The 21,969-nt window shown below is 40.2% G+C and overlaps 2 long non-coding RNA genes across 4 annotated transcripts in view; one reads left to right on the top strand and one right to left on the bottom strand.

Annotated features, from left to right (window-relative positions):
- LOC137840788 (uncharacterized) overlaps positions 1–21,969 on the bottom strand; it is a 144,811-nt gene that overhangs the window by 102,851 nt on the left and 19,991 nt on the right. For 2 of the 3 annotated variants that reach the window (XR_011087827.1, XR_011087825.1), the window contains exons 2-5: positions 17,510–17,742; positions 15,746–15,894; positions 15,302–15,437; positions 14,963–15,038 (exon numbers count right to left, since the gene is read on the bottom strand). This is a non-coding gene — a long non-coding RNA (uncharacterized lncRNA). The remainder of the gene's footprint in view (positions 1–14,962; positions 15,039–15,301; positions 15,438–15,745; positions 15,895–17,509; positions 17,743–21,969) is intronic. The other variant, XR_011087826.1, reaches the window with a different exon arrangement.
- Positions 5,843–13,269, top strand: LOC125978271 (uncharacterized). The gene is made up of 2 exons (XR_007484973.1): positions 5,843–8,737; positions 8,812–13,269. It is a non-coding gene; the product is annotated as an uncharacterized lncRNA (long non-coding RNA).

The raw sequence follows: 21,969 nt of genomic DNA, 5'->3' as shown, positions 1-21,969 counted from the left end.
AAATATTCTCAAACATTCCCTGATCTAAAACTCCCAGGAGGGCAAGGAAAAACTCAAAACTCTTACTAGGGGAAATGAGAAACCTTGAGAAGAGACCACAAGATGGGAGGATCCCTCTTCCAGGATGACCAGGCTGCAATGAATGCAGAGTGGACACATAGTACACATAATATAGACAATTCAAAATAAAGCGTCGTGAGCAGGATGTTATTGCACAGCAATGTCTCTGAGACTCTAAGAGTGGTGTGAGTTCATCAGAGCGACAGCCTGGGGGAAAGTCAGTACACACACCAGTAAATGAACGACACCTACTCAATAAACAGAAATTTTGAAAGTCTTTTTTTTTTTTACACATTAGCCACACATGCAAATAAAGGAGGTTTGCTCATCTTTGTAGAAGCACAAAGTGTCCAATTATTGCTCATTAGGCTCTTTTAAAGACTTAAAATAAAGTTGATCTTTACTTGAGAAGTCTCTGGAGATTAGGCAACACCTCTCTAATGATCTACAAGAACCATAAAGCCCGGTGCCGTCATTTGCTTTTGTATAACCAAACATCACATGACGTCCTTGCTTGGTCCTTTCGGTCCCTGCTGAGAATTCCTGCTGTTTGTCCATCATTGATTAAACGGCCAGTTAACAGCTTGCACTAACGTCTCAAATCTCTGCTGAGACAAGTGCCACGTTCAATAACCGCCGTCTGCTCTCAGAGACAGAGTGCCCTCCCTTGTTCATAAAGGCTGAGGATTTTCTTTTTGTTCTTCATTGATATTTCCCTTACAAAGTCAATATGAGCCATTTACTCATTCAACACAACACAAGGCTGGAGTCTAAAAAGAAGCAAAGTGCAGTGCTTCTGAAAGCTTTTGCACTTTATTTGTCGTTACCATTAAATGTATACTTGATGAGAATGAAAAGTCACCAGAAGTCATTTCATTACAAAGTTCCTGCACACAATCAAAGTGATGGGGATGCCATTCAATAATGGGAAATGGTCTTTCACTTTAAGCTACCTTTAAGGTACTCAATGCGTTTTAACAATGTCTCCTCATTCACCTACTAATGAAGCAGTATGAGGAGCAACTGCAGTTAACCTTCAAGTTTGGAGATGACAACTCTACCACCTGAGCCATACTTGAGTAGACAGATAATAGAAGACAAAGAAGATAGGAGAGATAATTCCAGATGGATGGACGAGACAAGCCATGCACAAAGCTTTCCTTGAAAATGTTTGCATCAGAAGTGCCGTCAAGCAACCCAACAGAAATGTCAAAGAAGAAGGCAGAATGCTATGAAAGTTTATGAATTAAACCTTCCTTTGGTTAAAACTTAATACGTTAATGTTTTCTTTGTATTATTCAAAATCCAAAAAGGCACTGAATAATTTCCGCTATTTTGTCCATTAATTTTGTCCAACATCTCAATTTTATGCAAATTAACACTCGATGATAACAATCGTGCAGAGCAATTAAAAAGGTTGTACTCTATTCTTTCTGTGACCTTTATGCAAATATTGGAATTACCATTCGTGCAGATACAGAATTACTGCATATATATTCATATGGATGTTGACACTCCACTGACCGCAAATAGCAGTGCACATTTTTATGTAATTATTTTCTATTCATCGAAATGAGTGACAAGACCAAAGGTTTGGTATGGGAAGTGCTGTCCTTAGTGCACTTCCACTTACAGTTTAATAAAAGAGGACTCTTCTTAATAAGGAGGTGATGAACTGTAATCTACTTTTAGTCTGGCAAGCAAACACACTAATGGCCATATTGACTTGAGAGTTAAAAGAAAATCAAAGTCATTGTAAGTTGCTGGGGAAAAACCTTTGAGCGTACTAAAATGTCTGGGAGCTCAGGATGCAGTTTGTGTATACAGCCCAATTATTCAGCCTTAGTGACCAAGAACAAATTGAGAGCGCTCCACACTCTGTAGTTGATAGATTTACTATTGCTGCGCACCCTTTTTCGTGTTTAATAATTATTGAGATCTTACGAATGTGTTGACTCAGAAGCAAACCTGCACAGAAAATCAATCTGCACCCAAATATATCTATTTAATAGTTCCATTGTGAATGTCATGTCATTGAGTAGTGGATTTAATGAGCAGGAGAGTAAAAGAGACAATTTTTCCAGCACTGCCTCATGCGAATGTTCTTGAGGGCACTCCAATGGATAAATGGTTGCCCAAATGCAGTCTGACTTGGAAACAGGCTCCCCTGCTAAAAGCACAAAGTGAGATTAATCACTGTTGCCAAGGGAGATGATATCCTTTGTTTCTTTAAATATGTGGCCTTTGCACAAGGAAAAGCAGAGGGATAGGCATAGTTCTGTCCTACTAATGATAGGAGCGCACAGTAAGTGTAAATAGAAATGGTTGGGCAACCACTTAAAAGTACCGTTGGAGGGTATAAGCAAAGGTTCAAAGCATACTGTGACATCTCATAGCCAGGGAGCAAGGCAGTGAAATTGAATATTTCATTAGCGCCATACCAAGGCAGACAGTGGTGCTGGCCACAGTTGTTAACACCTTTAGGTGAAGAATTCATTTAAGGATTCGCTAGAATTCATAAAGATGATTTTGAGTTCCAAAAGATAGTCACCACATTCTCATTTCATTATATCTGACCACAGAAGGCTAATTTCTTACGACGGTGAAATTCAGTAAAGACATCATCCATTTTCAACACCACTTAACCTGTTCAGAGTCACAGGGGCTGCTGGAGTGTGACTGACTATCTGACATCAAGCGAAAGGCAGACGAAATCCTGAACTGGTCGCCAGCCAGTTGCACGGCACATATAGAGAGGACCAAATAGTCACACGCATATGCACACCATCACTGAGGGGAAATTGATCCCACTCTGGGCGCACACAAGTCAGGCGTGTGTACCCCTACACCATCAGCAAGGGTCACCATGCTGGAGATTTATATTTTCAAAAAAATATATATACGGTGCTTCAACACATGCTTAATTTTTTTGCGGCATTGACAAACACAAACATTTTAAAACTCACGCCTCGTGTAGCGCCTAACTTTCTTTCCTTGGTGCGCACATTGAAACTTTTATATAACATTGAACTTACATTACTGAAAGGTACCAGGCCACAGCAGTAAATTTTTGGTCCCCCAATAATTTAACAGGGCAGCATTCAATACCAACTGTGCTGCTGCAAGCTCCTTGGAGACAGCAAATCACAAAGACTTATAATAGAGGAGACAAATCAAGTGTGCTAGATCCCTCCAACCTCCAGCCCTACTTTCCCAAGGTTATTTTCAGAGACAGCTTATGGTTTGGTACAGTATGTAGGTTGGGTTTTAAGTAAGCCCTGCCACTAAAGATGTGGTGGAATCCTTTGCAAATGAAGCACAGGCTCTTGAGTGACCACCGAGAAACAGGGGAATTGCTAATTGAAGCCCCTGGGAGGCCTTGATGGGTGCTGTTTTTGTCCCAACGGAACAAAGTCAGCCCACTTTAGCCCTGGCAACACCATGCATTATATAGAAAAGCAACAGACATTGAATGTCAGAATTGCAGCGCTTGCAGGGCCAGCACAAAAGATTTAAGTCTTGATTTACTTAGATACCAAATAGCAGGCACTAAATTCTGTGTTCACTGTTTAGAGATTGCTCATGCTGCTGTTGAGTGTGAGTGATCTAAGATTGCAACCTTTTGAGATCCTATATAGCAGGCGTTAAATTGCGTGTTGACAGATAGTGAGCGCTGTTGACAACAGAAAAATGGTGGCAACTGGTGGTTTTTACCACGAACAAGTCAAGTCAAGTCAAGTCAAGTCAAGTTTATTTGTATAGCCCTAAATCACAAACAGTCTCAAAGGGCTTCATATAGCCAAAATTGACAATTATTCTCAAAGCATCCCCTGATCTGAAGCTCCCAAAAGGGCAAGGAAAAACTCAAAAAACCCTGCCAGGGGAAAATGATAAACCTTGAGAAGGGACCACAGATGGAAGGATCCCCCTTTCAGGATCACCAGGTTACAATTAGGAAGAAGTTTAATGTGATGGAATTTTAAATGTGAGAAATCTATTGCTCCAATAAATCGTCTCGAGCACGTGCCAATTGTACATAAAACTCAAATCACTCAGGATAATCCTTAAACAACGTCAGAATTGCCGACTGACTGTAAGGGAGGAAAAAGGTCCAAGTTTGGCCTGATTACTAGCCAAGGTCTCAATCACATTATTATGCAACACCTGGAAAATCAATCTGCGAGAGGTCAGCACCATTTGTTACAGTGTGCTGAAAAGACCCAACACACAAATGCGGTGTTGAAAGGAGTTTTGTCACAGATGACTGGCTCCAAGTCAGCCCTCAGAAGCTCCAAAATGGTAACGCTGAATACATGATATGTCATGACAATTTTTATTGGCAATTCAAAATTGTTTACACAAGCGAAAAACTTCTCGCCGCCACCTCTCATTTTGTCTGTGCACTGTTGTGTATGCTTCTTTGCACCTGCCCTTCAGGCGAGCTATTTAAAGATGCAAACTCAGTCAAGGCAATTTGTCTTTGGTTTTATAAATCAAATTATATGGGCTAAATTCATTTGTTTGCATATACTCCACCCACGATGCACAAAATGAACTCCCCACCGATTCAACTCCATATCTGTAAAAGGTTGCTAACTGAACCATATTGCAAAGTCAAAGCCCATCGTGTGCTCATTAAATAGTAACGTTATCTAAAAATGCCCATCCTGTCATGGTCTGGGAGAGCTTGCTATTATCAAATCCATACAGCATAACCTCAATTTAATACAATGAATATGTTCAATTGAAAACCTCAACTTTTCAGATTACATATCTGAATGAGACTGATATATTTTATGCATTCTTTGTTGAGCAATGCAAATGTTGAATAAAAAAAAAAACTGTAAATAGAGACTAATGCTTCTAGATTAGAACAGCTATCGTAAGGGCATTCCTTTACATAAGCTTGTCCTGCCTGAGGCAGAGGTCAGGGAAGACCCAGATGGCCAATCTTTTCCTTTTTCTCTACTTTGAATTCATCTCCAATGTAATTTCAGGCTTCTGAGACAATAATTGTCAAAGAAAAGAAAAGTGAGTCAGTTTGTTATGACAATCTTTTAACTACACAATTAATTTGTATTCCTTATTTTATTATTATGTGTACTACGTTGACATTCTTCCACCAACAACGTATGCATAGTGCATGTTTACGAGCCCCTGCAGCCAAAGTACAAACTGGCCTCCTCACGTGTACAGTTGTCACTAAACAGGATTAAGGAATCCTCATCCAGACAGCTAATTGTCGGCTGCTTACATCGCCGTCGGCGTACCTCTCCTCCCCTGCTCCACACATCTGCAGTCTTCATTACAGCCAGGAGCTTGGTGCTACACCGTGTTCGCCAAACTCTTCACTCCAGCTGTTCACTTTGCAAACTGCCAAGACCTGATTCACATTGCTCTGACTGTGAACGTATTCATGTTAAACATAATGGACGTTTTCTTTTCTGGGAAACTATTTAGGAAATGATTCACTTTCTGTTTTAGTCAATTAGTTTGATTGAATTAAAGTTTCAAATGTCAATATTTTGTTTGAATTCCAATCAGGAAAGTTTAACTACATTAGAGTAGAGAAATAGAACAAGGTGGAAGAACTGATAATGAACTGCACAGGGGATGTTGAGGGAAGAGCATTCCTCACAGGAGGCTCACTAATGTGGCAGATGGAGAAACGTGTGAAAGAAGAGAAACAGAAACGACATTGGCCTCAAGGATCCATTTGAAAACATTTTGACAGAAATGCGACAAAGACGGGACAAGAAGACAATTAACGACAGCTAACAAAAGTGTTGGAAATGATATACTTTTTATCATTGGATTCTATGTATCTACTTTTGTGTGCAAGACTCTCCGCAGTATGTGACCATCTAGCCTTGTGAAAATGATTTGGGGGCATATGGCCGGCTAATGACTGGAGTCATTAGCCACGCTATACAATAAGCCCCATAGTTAGCTAGACATGTTCAGATCATGAGATTGTCATGGGATGGCTGAAGCAGACAGAGGTCTCATTTAAGTTGAAGTCATGAGTACGACACCGGGATGTATTCCCAGGGCCACTAAAGACTACGTTTTTGTTAAGCTAATAGTCATGAGACGTCCAATACTGCTCCGTCCACGAGAGTATCCCCTTTGTTCTGTGGTAATGAGATATAACTTTGGAATGTATTTCCTGCCTGTGAACCTACCCGATCATGTACACTTGCCCAATTGTTTCTTTCTCAATAAAAAGGTCGGCAAAACTCAGCGCGAAGCGCGAATCTCAGCCACACTTGCTGTGTCTGGGATGCGCCCTTCTGCGCAGGAGAAAACGCTAAGCCAAGAAAGACCTACCGTCTCCGAGATTGATTTCAGATAAATGTTGTCAACCCAACATTTTTGGGGGCTCGTCCGGGATTTCCTGAAAATCTGCTCGCTGATCCGAAGAGTGTTGAAGACGCCGAATCCGTGCACGGCAGAGGTCACAGGACGCCTGAAGGAAAGCCCTGGGGAACAATGTTCATCCACCAGGCCGGCGTCCGGTTCAGCACCTCTCGGCAGCGAGGATTGACGGAAACTTCAAAAGAAATCTCTCAGAGACTCGGTGAGACCTCTTTGTTGGCTGCGTGGTTGGGGTATTTTAGTCCCCAGAAAAAGGGTACCCGGGTAAGGACGGCGGAGTCCTTGTTGTGAATTCCAAGTGATAGGAATTCGGTCTACAGATGGAACTTGTAGACGGAAATACACCTCGTTGTGTTAAGAAAATTCCGCGGTGTGAATGTGTGTGAATGGTAGCACGTATCACTCGCTATTGTGCTGCATGTAACATGGTGGGGAGAAATGGCAAATTTCTGTGGAATTCCTCACCAGAAAACTGGTCAAAGCAGGAATTACCACAGAAAGTTGTTATTGCACTAAAGAAACATTCCATCTTTAGAAATCCCTATGATTTAAATGTTGAACTAAATTGATTACAATGGGGGGGGCCGTCAAAGTGTTACTGACAATGTATCAGGGGATGAGAAGTATACGTTAAATAAGTTACCAAACTTGAGGCCGCAAGTATGATTGTCAGACAATGAAGCTATAGTGCGTAGGCGCACTGTTAGGCGTGGCTCAAGAAGAGGAGCCTGAGGCAGAAGCTCCTTCTGCTCCTATGCAAAACATGCATCTAATTTAAAAGACCTGAACCCCCCCCCCATATGATAGCAAAATATATTATGGTCAGTCAATAAGAACTCCTGTACAAACAAGAAGCATGACCAAGGCTGTTAAATTTCCCCAAAGTATAAATGATGCTGATGTATGCGAATGATACAGTTGTCAAACCTTATTGAAAGGCCAGTAATGTGAGAAAAAATAAATAAAAATAGTAAAACCAAAACATCAAATAGAGGAAGACGTTTGCACAGCATTGTTTGTTGATGTTGTTTGTGCACTGTGTTTTGTTGTGGGCCTTTGTGTTGTCCTTGTGTTCTCTGTGTGTTTATGTGTGTCTATGTGTTAAAATTTTGAAATTGGCTAAAATAGTGTGCAAGGAAAGTTACTAGACTGGGGTCTATTCGATTTGCACTGCAAGAAAAAATAAAATAAAAAGGAGACATTGAAACTGGAAAATGCATTTTTTGGAGAAATTGGTGTAAAGACAGGCGAAAAAGATGAATAAATATTTAGGAGATGCAACAGAATGATGTTCGAGCAGAATTGAATCAGTTGAAACATGTAGAACTTAGAGGTGAAATATGAATTTTGTAAAATTTTGCAGAAATTTGAATCAATCTTTTATTGGCCAAGTTTGAGCATGCCATAGCATTACAAAGAAGTAATAATTTAACGTGAAAATATGAATTTCTTAATTTTGCAATTTCGGGAATGTTTAAAAACGTTCCCAGTGTGATTTAAATGGGCTGAATGATGTGAATTTCAAACTGGGACAATGTAAAGGTGAAATGTAGAATTTGCCTGTAAGAATGAGTGGAAGGAAAATTGCCCTAAATCTGCAAATTTTTTGGAAATGAAAAGCTTATGGAATTAATTCAATGCAAGCATCTCTTGAGTGAATTTTTGGAATATGTCAAAATCGGAATGAGTGGGTTGTTTTACCAAGAACCTTGAGATAGGACAGATTCAAATGAGGACTGTGAATTAAAAATGATGTAGTATGACTGTGTGGACGGCTTGAAGAGAGCTTGAGGAGAGTGAGAACAGTGCATGCGTGCGTGCCTGTGTGTGTGTGCGCGTGTGTGAGATGCAAATGAGCAGGAATGAATGACAAGATACAGCTTGACTGGTTGACGTTGTTGGAGACTACTATGTGAAAAGTAGTAGAACAACTTTGAAGAAAGAATGATTTTGAGCATATTTAATGCTAAGAAAAGAAAATAGGCCTTATTTCACAGTGGTTGACTGATTATCATGAATTGAATGGCTCGTTTTAGGCTTTCATCTAAAAGTCAAGTCAAGTTTATTGTATAGCCCTAAATCACAAACAGTCTCAAAGGGCTTCAAGTAGACAAAAGTTCAAGTTTTCGTCTACAATGATGATAATTGCTTTTGAAACAAAGGAAGTGTAAGGATGAGATTCCTTTCTCCTCATGCAGCATTTAGGCCAGAGAGGAAGTGAAGTCAAGTAACAGAAGTTAGGATGGGTAAAAACCAGAAGTAAACTATCTTGGTTTACTCTCAGCGAAAGGGAGAGCAGGTAACAGGTTATATTAGACACACCACGACCTGCCACGAAGAACAACTGATGTTTTTTTTTTTTTGTCATTACAGCTGAGCTTGGGCTCCATGCTATGCTGAAATTGCTAAGCCACTAACAGGAGTGGCTCATGGACAGCCGTTAGCAGTCAAAGATACATTCGCGTGGACACCAAAAGTAGAAGAAGGATTGACAAGATTGAAAATGATATTAGTTCAAACAACAAAGGGTGTGATAATGGATAAGGTGCTATTGACGATGTCAATAACAAAACTGTTTTGCCAAAATGACTTTTAAGGCAACGCCTGTTGTGTCACTTATGTGACAACAGGGGGGAGATGAGTTATTAGTTACCTATTAGTTACCTTTGGTTTAGATTCTTGAAAAAAAAAAATTTTTAAGCATGTCCTGTTTGTGTGAAACATGATCCACACAGGAACCTAAAAGAAACTCTATATAAAAATTCGAAGATTCGAATAGTGGAGCCTAACAGGAACATGGAAAAAGTGAACAGCTGAGAAATGGCCTTCGATGTACTGGCAGTGAATTATAAATTCAGGACAGTTCAGTAATATCTGTAAAGTGAGCATAACACCATTAATACTGAGGTCAAAATAGAGATGATACTAGGCAAAATTTGGAAACTAGATCAGAAATTGAAGGCTCAAATCAGGAAAGGTGGAAAGGTAATAGAGAGAATGGCATAAAATCAAAGTTAGGAAAACAAAAGATAGATAGTGGCCTGAAAATAGGAGGAGTTTCTGGAAATTACAGTATAATTGAGAGAAATAACAGTTAAGACTTGCAATTTAAGTTTAGGGTAATCTGTCAATTTAAAATGGTTCAAATGAGGTCCATCACAATACATCCGAGCGCTCATGAAGGAAAGGCGCTGTTCTTCTCAAGTAGATTAGATTATTGATAATAGTAGAATTTGAAGTTTGATTAACAGAAGGCACTATGGAATTTATGTCAAATTGGAAGATGATATTTAAGTTTGGTATCCCAGTCTGTTTTTTCAGTATCCATCAGTGACTCTGAAACTCGATCCCGAGACTCCACCGACAGCTGAGAACATCAAGAAAAATGGTGCATGGCTCTAAGGCACCTTTGACCTTTGCAGGAGCAAAGAAGGACTATATTTGTGCTTGGGGGGAGCACAACGCCCTGGAGGAGAACGACATCCTCGGAGGCGGAGTACAAAGAGTGAAGGAGCTCACAAGATGAGAATGGACTCAGTTGAAAATGGACTCATCCAAGAGTGAGGGATGAGTTGACTCTGGGACTACAACCAAAGATAACAACCTGACAATGAGGTGCGGCGAAAGACACACAAGACCTGAAAGATGCATCAAGACGTTATCAAACTTGGTGGAGCTTGGGTCAGAGTGGATGGAAGCTTGCTTGGGCACTGAGTTTGACACAACTGAGGAGTCTTGCTAAAAGATAAACAAATAAGGAACAAATTGTGTAGTGTTACGAAGAAAGAAAAAGTATCATAGTCAGAGGATAAATTTGGATGAAACAGATAGGCTAAAATTGTAAGAGATAAGAGTAGAATCACATTTAGCCCATCCAGCTTAACAATTAGACATTTAGTCATTAACAGTTCGGAGAAGGAAAAATAGGGCATTAGGATCTACTAGGATGCAGTCAAAAGGTGATTAGATTATTCAATGGAGGTAATTAATAAAGTAGAAGTTAATCACACCTCATAGGGAAATTCTGGTGTCAAAACAAAAAGTTTGATAAGATCAAGGAATAACAGCCATGAAAACTTTTTACAGTTAAGAATAACACTGCATGAGACTCACACCAAGTGACAGTGAACGCGATGACAAATGTGATAGGACTCGGAAAACAAATGCCTTAACATGGCAAAGTGAAAATAATGTAGTGGAGTAGACTGTTGGAGGAAGACTTTTGAGTATCTTTACCCAGGTGCTCGATCAGAACGATGGATTAGGACAAGATTATTTAAGGACCTACTGAGGCTGCTTCTTTCCCCATGCTCACCCATGAACATGCTCAGCAGTACAAATGACTGAATTTTTAGGCATTTAATTGGCAATTTTACAGTAAAGGTCCGGTACGAATGTACGAAATATTCACTTGGGAAGGACATCCAGAAATGAAGGGTTTACCGTTAATATTCGCTGATTGCCTGTTCACTTACACATACTAAATTTGTTTGCTGTTGTATGAGTGATAGATGCAAATGGATTGGCGCTTGTGTGGTTACGAATATGTGTGTGTGTGTGTTGAGGGCAGTATGAAAGGCCAAAGTATTTTGTGGTTGGTATGAAAGGGTCACAGTTGAGGGTGAGATTCCTCTCACCTGAGACGGGAACACCCAAGCGTGATGACTAACAGCCGATGGTTAATCAAAGGCACCATGAACAACAAAAATAGTTCATGGAGAAGGCCGAATTCAGCAACACGGATGGACAAGACAGGACTGATATCGAACACTAGGACGATGGACATATGACATGACGAACCTGAACTCACCCGACAAGGTGACAGACTATGTAGATGACAACCATACATATGGAACTTAAGCTTGCTTGTGGCAAGTGCGAGCTTGGCTTTGTTTCTGTGTGTCACTTGACTTATTGCAGCGTCAACCGACAGCCAAGGAGCAGATTGCTGGTTGTTTTATAACTTGTATTACTTTTGCAGGTTGTCGATTGCAGTCTTGGAAAGTTTATGTTGAATTCACGTGAAAATGTTAACCCTAACCCTTTTGATTTTTATGATGATTGATGATTTTCAGGACGGAATCCCCGTGCGCCATGATTCATTGTGTGTCTATTTTCATTTAGTAGATACTCGATGCCTGTGTAGTTTTGTGAGTACAAGTGTTCGTTGTTGGTATTGCCGAGTGTGAGGTGCACAGTCAATTTTCAGGAACTTGGGGATGACGATCCTGGATGACTGCAAGGTTCGACAGGACTGGCTGCAAGACGTGATGATGTGGTAGGACGTTTGCCGGTTCCTTTTTAAATGCCTAATGACACATTGGGCGAATGTGTTAAAGGGGGGTGGAGTTACGTTTGAGTGCGTAAGTAGATACATATAAAATTTAATTGTGACATTCAATGCTTTTTTGGATTCACTTGTTTTGGAGGCTTTAACAGGACGTGCCAGAATTCAACAGGCAGCAGTCACAGGAGAAATCGTGCGAGACTGACAGCACGATGAGAAATAAGGAAGATAATTCATAACTCCTGGGGGGAGTGTTGTTGTTTGTTTGTTTGTTTGTTTTAGGTTCACGCGGGCCTCTGGATCGTAGGAGTAGATGCAGGGACGCTTGGAGGTTCTATTGAACAACGACCACCAATCATCCCCGTGCCCCAAACAACCACAAAGGAGAAGAATTGTTTGCTGACGACTGGTTATGGAGATGTCGATTACTAGGGAACTCCTGAACGCTGACCGGGGCCTGGGAAGAGACTCTGAGGACGGTGAAGTGGACATAAAGATCTTGGATGGACAGCAGGCCCTGGGCAGTGATCCCAGAGCAATTCATCGACAGACACATACATATGCAAGGGGGGCAAAACTAAGAGCATTTCAACTTTGCAGTATGCTGTGATATTGTGTCAATATTATGTCCTTCATTACTTTATCAAATGACCACATGCGGCATTATTTTAATTAGTCACATGACTAAAAGGCTGACATCAGCATCTGCTGTCCAGAATATCATGTTGGCCCAGTGTGAACAAGATGAGTGGGACCGCCTTGCGTAAATCGCCTACCTGTCTATTTTTCTTGACGATCCAGAACAAAATACATTCCATTATAACGAACATAGCCAAAGCCGGATGAAGGGCTGTAGTTCTGATAAACTCTGGAATGTAAATTTTCATGCTTTTTGATGGTACTATACTATATTGTGTAAGCATATACTCATTTATACACATATGTAGTTATTAGTTGATGTTTTGTTTTCCCATGAATTCCAATGTTAAAAACAGGAGGGAATGTTGGAAATGATATACTTTTTATCATTGGATTCTATGTATCTACTTTTGTGTGCAAGACTCTCCGCAGTATGTGACCATCTAGCCTTGTGAAAATGATTTGGGGGCATATGGCCGGCTAATGACTGGAGTCATTAGCCACGCTATACAATAAGCCCCATAGTTAGCTAGACATGTTCAGATCATGAGATTGTCATGGGATGGCTGAAGCAGACAGAGGTCTCATTTAAGTTGAAGTCATGAGTACGACACCGGGATGTATTCCCAGGGCCACTAAAGACTACGTTTTTGTTAAGCTAATAGTCATGAGACGTCCAATACTGCTCCGTCCACGAGAGTATCCCCTTTGTTCTGTGGTAATGAGATATAACTTTGGAATGTATTTCCTGCCTGTGAACCTACCCGATCATGTACACTTGCCCAATTGTTTCTTTCTCAATAAAAAGGTCGGCAAAACTCAGCGCGAAGCGCGAATCTCAGCCACACTTGCTGTGTCTGGGATGCGCCCTTCTGCGCAGGAGAAAACGCTAAGCCAAGAAAGACCTACCGTCTCCGAGATTGATTTCAGATAAATGTTGTCAACCCAACAAAAAGAACAAATTAAGACTTTAATATGGTGTTTTGATGAGACTTTTGAATGGTTTCATAGATAAAATTATGGGCACAGTAACCTTTCCATGAATTCATAATTTCAGGACAGAATACCTTATGTGGCAAACAGTTAATAAGGGAATACTCAATTAAAGAGTGACATATTTTTCAAATTCCAATTTTATCTCAAGCTATGAGTGTGACCAAAACAATCGTATCTATGACAATACTGATTTACTACCCCAACATACTAAACAAAAATATGAAAGGGACACTTTTGTTTCCGCTCTAATTTTTATGAGCTGAACTTAAATACTCTAAGACCCTTTCTAAGTAACACCAAAGGCCTATTTCTCACATATGCTCTCATTGCGATAATCCATCCGCCTCACTGGTGAACCATCAACATGCTGATTCGACAGCATGATCATTGCACAGGTGTGCCTGAGGCTGTTCACAAAAACGTGGCTATAAAAGCACAAATGTGCTGTTTTATCACAATTGCCGGTGATGTTACAAGTTTTCAAAGCGCTTCCATATGCTCGCCTGTAGATTGAATGTCCATTTCAATCCATCTCTAATACAAGTCTTAACTGACTACTTAGTACATTGTAAAGAGTACATTTAGTTTTATTTGTAAATGCATCGGTCAATTGAAATAATCTTCAGTCGTACAATATTATGCATCCGCCCCCATACGCTACTGTTTTTGTGGCAAAACACACATTCACAGTCAGTCAATATGGGCAATGTTTTATGACAGTTTCCACAAAGCACTCACTTTTCTCCTGTGCTATCTCTCTGGATGTCTTTCCAATTAAATCATAATTATATGCAGTATACCCCTGGGAAATTATTTGACTCGTGGCAGCGAAACGTCACCATAACAGATGACCTGCAAGGTGTGAGGTGACAGCAAAAAACCTTGCCAAGGACCACCTGCCTCAATCGTATCGCCTAATACATGGCTGAGTGTGTGGTGTGTGTGTGTGTGTTTGCACGACATAAACCTAGTTGGTTTCACTGTTGCTCTGAGACTTGCTGTGTTTATATAGGCTTGCTGCCTGTCTGTTTTATTTTGCACAGTGTGTTCAGTGCTACCTTTAGAACATATCAACTCTACTGCCAACAATTTACAATTGAAGAACCACTGCAGGTGGCAATTGCTACATTGTTCCCACAGATAAAGACCCATCAGCGTATGTAATGAAAACATTAACTTTCTATTAACGTTATATATTTCGGAATCATTTACAGTTATGCTCACAGCTCATTGCATTATCTATGGGGCATTGACAAAGTTATCACCAAGCTGCAAATGTTATTTTAAAGAACAGTAGAATCCAACCACATTTTAGGGAAATTATTTTATAACAAATTGTGTAGCATAGTGGTACTTGAACTTATTTTCATGCAGCCAGCATGTGATTGATTTTCACTTGATGTGGTCGGTTAGTTGTTTTGCGTGGTAGGTTAGGGTTAGTTAGTTTTTTATTACTAGTTGGTTGGGGTGTCACTCAGATGTTTGTTCGATTAGTTGATGTGTTGGTAAGTTGATTGGGTGATTGGTGGTGTTGTCTAGATGGAATAAATGAGGAATGTGCCATAGAGGCACAACTGTATTGAGGTCAACATCATCAAATACCTTGAGGGTGAACCGGAATAGAGACAGTGACCCAGATCCTCTTGTCCAACATCAGTAACCTTTGACCTCACAAATGCTGAAATAAATAAACACAAATCTCAATGACTTGAAAGTCAGATTATAACTGCAAAGGCATGAAAACTCCATAATTTCACCAATGCTTGAAGTCCAGATGTCCCAATATTTTGTCAATATTGCATATTTAGCTTTCTGTTATGAAGACCTACATTCACCTCAATGTAACAATTTGGAGCACAGAACACACCCGTAGTTCTGTACTACTACTATTGATTGGTAAGGAAAATTTGACCTCAGAACCTGAACACAGCTATTACTCACCTTGATCACACCCCTCTTCCTTTTGCAGCTTTCCAGTCACAGCTGGCTCCGAGCACCCAATTCCAAGCGAGCACTTGGAGGTCATGGTACTGTGAAACGCTGGCTTGTGACAAATAGCTTCTGGAGGGTTGTCCTGCTGAGACAAGATGAGAAGATCTGTATGATGAAGAGACGACAGCACTGGCATTGCTGAACCTGACAACAGAATACTCCAGTGAATGGAAAATACCAAAAAGGAAACTTTTAAGCACTGCTCTAGTTACTATTTCATTTACAATCGTTTTCAATTTTATTTTGGAGCATTTGGGCACTTATGCCCGTAAAACAATAATGTGGATTGTGTTGAATATTTTTTTTAAGCTTTCGGATCTCTTTGATCATGAATGCAATGTATGCACACTGGAGAATTCTCTTGGGTGATTAGCATCTTTGTGCATGTCTTACCTTCAGTTCACCTCAAAACTTCCAGAGAACCATCTTGTACAGACTGAGTGGGAGAGAGATGAGCACCCCAACAATGTTTAAAACATGAGGGGGATTTGTTGCCTATGTTTCGCTCTCAGCCATAATTAAATTCTTAATTAGGCAGCCCTCTGGAAAGAAAAAAAAAACATGGAGAGAATTCAATTCCGCGCTCCAACCAGTTTGTCCAGTACTGAAGGTGAAGCGTGAGGGGGAGAAAATATTATAGTGGAAAGTAGGAAAGCCCGGAGGCAATAGATGAGCACACTGTTTTCACTTTAATTTGCTCTTTAATGCTGTTCTTGCAAATACAGCTGTACCTCCTACAACCTGGTAAAACTCTCAAGAGAAAATTTTTATATTTATTGCCTCCATCCAAAATAGACTTGCTATGGTGTTGAGATGTACTCTGCCACCACAATTTACTTGAATATGAACTCAGGCTTTTGCCTGTAATTTGAGGGAGCGGGGTTCGACATGCCCTGAAAAAAGAAAATCGGAGAAAGAGCTGGACTTTAATTTATCACATCTAGCTTGTCTTGCAGAGTCTGTGATCCAGATCATCTCTCCTCAACCTCCAAGGTTAACCATTGCGTGAAGAGGCAGTTCTGCCCAAAGGCTGCCAAATTTACTTTAACTCATCGAAGTGGGGAGATGGAGAATCCATTTTTTAATACGTCTACTCGAGGCTTTAGTCATGCCTGTCCTCTCCCTGTGCATGTTTGTCATGGAAGCTCCAGATTGCGGCAGTGTGAGGATCCAACTAGTGCTGCGGTCCTTTGATGTGTCAAGGAGTGCATAAGAGGCACACCTCAGTGCAAATTTGGGGATGTGATGCAATGACGATAGGTGAGGGTGAAGAGCTGCCAGAGGCTGATTGAATGCACGTGGCCCTCCCTGCGCATGGCTCTTGCCTCCAGCTCCTTCATTTCCACCTTGAAATTGCAGATCTGCCGTGTGTGGGGTGGACAGCTGAGGCGTGTGCGTGTTGTTTATGCATAACTTTGACAACACGGGAAAAAAATATATATATATATATTGTTAGCAATATTGTGAGTGTGTTTTCTCTTTTTTTCATTGTAAGTTGTTTTGTCCCATTATTTGGCCTTCACCCTATTTGAAGAAACTCTCTAAAGAAGTTTGAATTTTAAGCACGTTTGCTGTCTTGTCACTTTGCTTATTTATAAAGACGAGCAGTTTTTGACATGTACATAAGCAGATGAACCTGATTTCAAGAATAAAACTGACTGCTGATTTTTTTTTTGTTTTGCCTCTTTCTGTGATCTCGTACCAAATGGGTCATAGACTGGTAGGGGTCCATAGGTATCAAGAGTCCCCAATCCTCAAGTGAAAAGAATGTCAATACAATTTCAATATGAATTTAGATTCTGGTTCATAATGGAGGGTTTTTTAAAAGATTGAGGTCAGGACTCTCTGGTTCGTCCACAACAAACTCCAAGCATGCCATTTGCTTGGGCACAGAAGGAAGCACAGAAAATGGTCCAAAATGTCTTGGTAGGATTAAGCTTTAGGATTCAGTGGCAACTAAGCCCAACTCCTGATTTATCCATTGACCTACTCACACTGTAGATGTGTCTCAAAACTTTAGAACATTGTGTGTATTTGTTCTCAAAACGGCTTGACTCCAGAGTTTATTTATAGTGAAGTGATTTTGAGACCGTGGGTCAAGTCCTCGGTGATCCAGCATACATGGAGGCAAGTTGACAAATTTACTCATGTTCTGACCTTCGTGGGGCATTGCGGTGCTCTGCTGAAGTGGAAGTAAGCGGCGAGCATCCTGGGAGAGCGGAGGCCTCATGGCCAGTGGACCAGAGCTGAGGGTACGGGGGATGATTGTGCAGTCAGATCAGCTCTGCGGAGGCGAGGGTTTAGAGGCTTTAACGTGTACGCAGCACGTGTAATCCTCAAGCCTTGGGGTGGGACTCGGTGCCAGTCAGATCCTCAGTACTGCTGACATTCTGTTGAGGAACGAGAAAAAGATCTGTTATCGTACGTTGTCATTTAATTCTTCATATGCTGGACACACAAACAAAGCCCAGAAGACTCGGTTTGTTTATCTCCATTATAAAGTATCCCCAAGGTGTGGGGGGAGGGGGGGGGGGGGGGGACATTTGTGTGCTTACATTAAAAGGCTTTGCTTTGTTTTGTCAATGTTGAATGGCTCAGTTTAGAGATCACACGATAATCATAAAACACGACAACCCAATCTGCAAATAAATCACTGTATCAAAGTAACTATTGGAAAGCAGGTATCGGATAACAAAAGGCTTATTGAAAGCTCTGATTTCCCGATGTGGACTTTTTTTGCTCTCACTTATCTCTGCTTTTGCTTCCCCTCTCTCAGGCCCCACCTCCCACAGGGAGGTGGAGGAAATTGGCACATCAGCACTTCTGCAGTGTATTGAAAAAACACCATTTGCAGAGTACCCCTGTCGTTTTGTCAAAAGGGCAGAATCATATTAAAAAGAATGCCTGTTCTTATTATTAGCAGGATATGGAATTTAAGACAATAGTTAGCGGTACATGCAAATGAATGCAATACAAGTTCAAATGGAGATGCTCCAAAAATGTGCACTTTGGACAACCCTCGAGAACAAAGCTGATGTTGCCATCCTTGTGCCTAACAAGAAATTGAGAGGCTTAGATGCCTAACGCAACTGAGTGCGGTTTGAAATCCAATGAATTGGACTTTAATGAATCATTATACGCTGATGATAATTTCCTCTCATCTGCGCCTTTAACCATGCAAATCCCCATTAAATACCTTTGAATAGCTTTCCCTCGCTGACATTATGTCCACTTCGTAACATGCTGTGAGCATTTCAGCAACAGATGATCTAAGTAATCGTGCATGCAGTGGGATTCATGCATGAGCAAAAAGCATCTTTTCATGACAACTTATGTTCATTATTATTCTAAATACCGTGTTACAAGGTCCCCAAGGTCTGCAAAACTGTAATTTGTGGCACTGATGAAGCATTGTGGCACCCTTTGGCATTTAATTACGCAATCCCTGATCGAGAGTGTATTGTAAAAACTATATAATAATGATAGACAAATACTTTTTCATTAATCATTTCATCCAAGAAGTAGATTTCAAAATGTATGCCTGACTTATATTAGGGGAAATCACAGGCATATCCAATTGACGATCTCAGTTACCATTTTGCGCTGAAAGTAATTAAAATGTACACATAATTCCTGCTTTAATGTGCATTATGTGAAAACTCAAATAAAATTAGACTAATACGTTAAGTGTGATCTTCTGCTCTAGTGAATATTCTTTCATGCAGTGTGATTTGTGCAAACTCATTCAGCTGTTAAACCTATACTCCAATTACATTTATACAGTATTTTATCTCATATTATCTAAACACAAAGTGTATTCCTCTTTGGCATCTTCATTGTAATAGAGAAGAGAAATGCAAGCCATGGTTAAAGGCAGTAAAAGTTCTCATCAAGTGAAACTAAATTTAACAATAGAAGAGGCTTCAGCTTCAGTGACTTAACTTGCCAGCCGCAAGACAAGCTTATTTTTCCCTTCACCTGCCTGCTACGTTTCTGAGAGTGCTTGCAGACTGTGCTGCCGTGCCGACATGCTGAAGGAAGGCCGTGATATCTCTTTTTATTAGACACTTGACTTTAACATGGGGAGCGGCTCCACACAGGGCAAATTGAAGGGTGCCGTGGCATTTTTATGCCTTTATTTCCTTCGGGCGGAAGGGGGTTAATTATATCTAGGCCACTATTTTTTGATGAGATCTAAAACCAATACAAGTGAGAAAATAAGTCCTACAAACAAAAAGACAAAAATGTTTTCTGTGTGCGTGCACAAGCCTTTGCATGCAGACATACCCACACTGAACATTCAAAAACATTATTTTGAGATGCCTCCAGAGCAACTAATCTACTGGATAGATGTCACAAAACTGGGTCATTGAAAGACTTAAATGTAGTCTTTTTTTGGAAGGCTGCTTTAAATTCCAACTAATTCTTTTAATCTCCAGCATCTTACATTGGCATTCACATTTGTGTTGGAGAATGATGCTGAATTGTAGTGAGGCTGTCCTACATTAGCCTCCACAGTTTGATGCCACTTTGTCATTCACGCATTGACCACATTTATTCCCTGTTGTCAATAGTTCAACAAAAATGGTTATAAAACAAAAAGGGGCACCCTAGCCACAATTTGTCATTTGCAAATGGACAAGGAGGTTGTCATTTTGGAATAAAGCATCCAAAATGCCGAATAGAGCGAGATAAAAAGTATACATAAGCATCGAATGAAATATTGTATGTGAATGTCATGCAAAGGTTACACTACTGTATATTCATGCAATGAATATAGAAGGGAGATAGAAGACTATCCTCCATCTTGTAGCGCTTATTATGTTAAAGTTCACCTGAAGCCTACATCCCTGGGTGGAATACACTCTGGATTGATCACCAGGTACGCTGATTAATAAGATTCCACCTCTGATAATTTGGTATATTTCTAATGGAAGCCAATCTAACCTTCATGCTCTAATCAGACCTTACGGTGAAACGTGCTTTGGATCATCCAACTGGGGGAATCAGGCGTGAATGTTAGACTTACTATAAATGTTTGTCTTGTATTGAAATTGATCTGCCATAACAGTTATAGTGTTAGAATAAGGATATGTATATTGCAGTTTTACAGTAAAAATAAACAATTCTTGAATCTTTGATCATTCTTTTAAATTTCATTATACTGCATCTTAAGTTGTGACTGTATCTACATTTGCCAGACACTCCAGTCCCTGGAGTGTTATATTATCAGGCCGCTACACTAATGTATTCTCACTGACACTGTAGATCAGTTTAAATGATGCCTTTTCATCTTATGGGGTGAATGGAATGATGCATGTTAACATGCTTTAATTGAGACGTTCAGCCCCTCCCAAGTGTCTCTCAATGACATTTCTGGGGCTCAGATGAAAAACACTACTTGCATATCAAACACTGCTAAAAAATAATACTCATAGGGACGTCATATTGTAATTATTCTCCTCTGTTGTTACTCTTGTTTTTTTGTCATATTAGAATTAGACGATAAAAAAATAAATGTTTACTATACTAAGGGTGATTATAAACAGGTCGCCGCTAAAATAATCTAGCTGCACATGGAAGGAAATGTTCTACAGCTCGGTGCCATAAAGGGCAAATGACACGGTGAACCTTTAAAAAAAAAAAATTTAAAAAAAGGCACAAACTCAATCTTTCGAAATAAGAATGCCAGATGGAAACATCCCATCCCCAACCCTCGCCTTCATAAATAATTGAAGATTTAATCTGTGATATTTTCAAAGGTCAAACACACAACAAAGCAAGAGAAATACCACGACTTTTCTTATAAGCACGTTTGGTAATGATTCCATATTGTGCTCCTACACTTTTAACTCAATGCTCAATAAGTAGGTGGGGATAAAAAGAGGTGACGAGGTCACCAAACAACATGAATGATTCATCCTTTTGTCTGGTTGTGGGCTGGAGGAGAACAGAGCAATTGTACGCGGTGACGCCCCGGCGAGGACAGTCCCCACTTAGCCCCGTCACAGGCTCAGAGCAAGAAGCCACACTCACTTTTCTGCATAAATGTCTACTTCATGCATTAAATGAATGCGGTCCTGATGGATTTCCTCTGCTGATGTATTATCAATGAGATCAGCTCTCTGCATCACTGCCCCAGCACAGGCTCCATTTTCCTCCTCAGTGCCTCTCACTACCTAAAACCAATGGAAATTTAAAGGCACACCTCAAGTTGGTGTGGCTGAGCCTTTTAGACAGTACGTTATTTACATTTTTATATCGGTTGATGCGTTATTGTCAAACTTGAAATCAAGAAATTTGTATTGGACTTTCTGACTCATCCTGATATCTTTGTGTGGGCACATTTGTGGGATGGGCAGAATAATCATTAGTTAAATAACTAATCAGTCAGATTGGGTCTGTCTGGTTGAATAAAATGTATTGTTGAATAATTATTGTTGAAAGAACCTACTAGTCCAGGTGCTTTCGGCCCAAAGTCAGGATCTGCTCCATCTCAACCATACCTTTGTGACCAAGTGATGTAAAAAAAAAATGGATGTATATGGATGGGTATACTTAAAACACATTTTCTGTAATAATTTTGTGCTGATTTAAAAGCAAGTGAAAAGTTTGAA

Source organism: Syngnathus scovelli, chromosome 12, assembly GCF_024217435.2.
Source record: "Syngnathus scovelli strain Florida chromosome 12, RoL_Ssco_1.2, whole genome shotgun sequence".
Lineage (NCBI taxonomy): Eukaryota > Metazoa > Chordata > Actinopteri > Syngnathiformes > Syngnathidae > Syngnathus > Syngnathus scovelli.
This window is presented reverse-complemented; position numbering and strand designations above follow the sequence as displayed.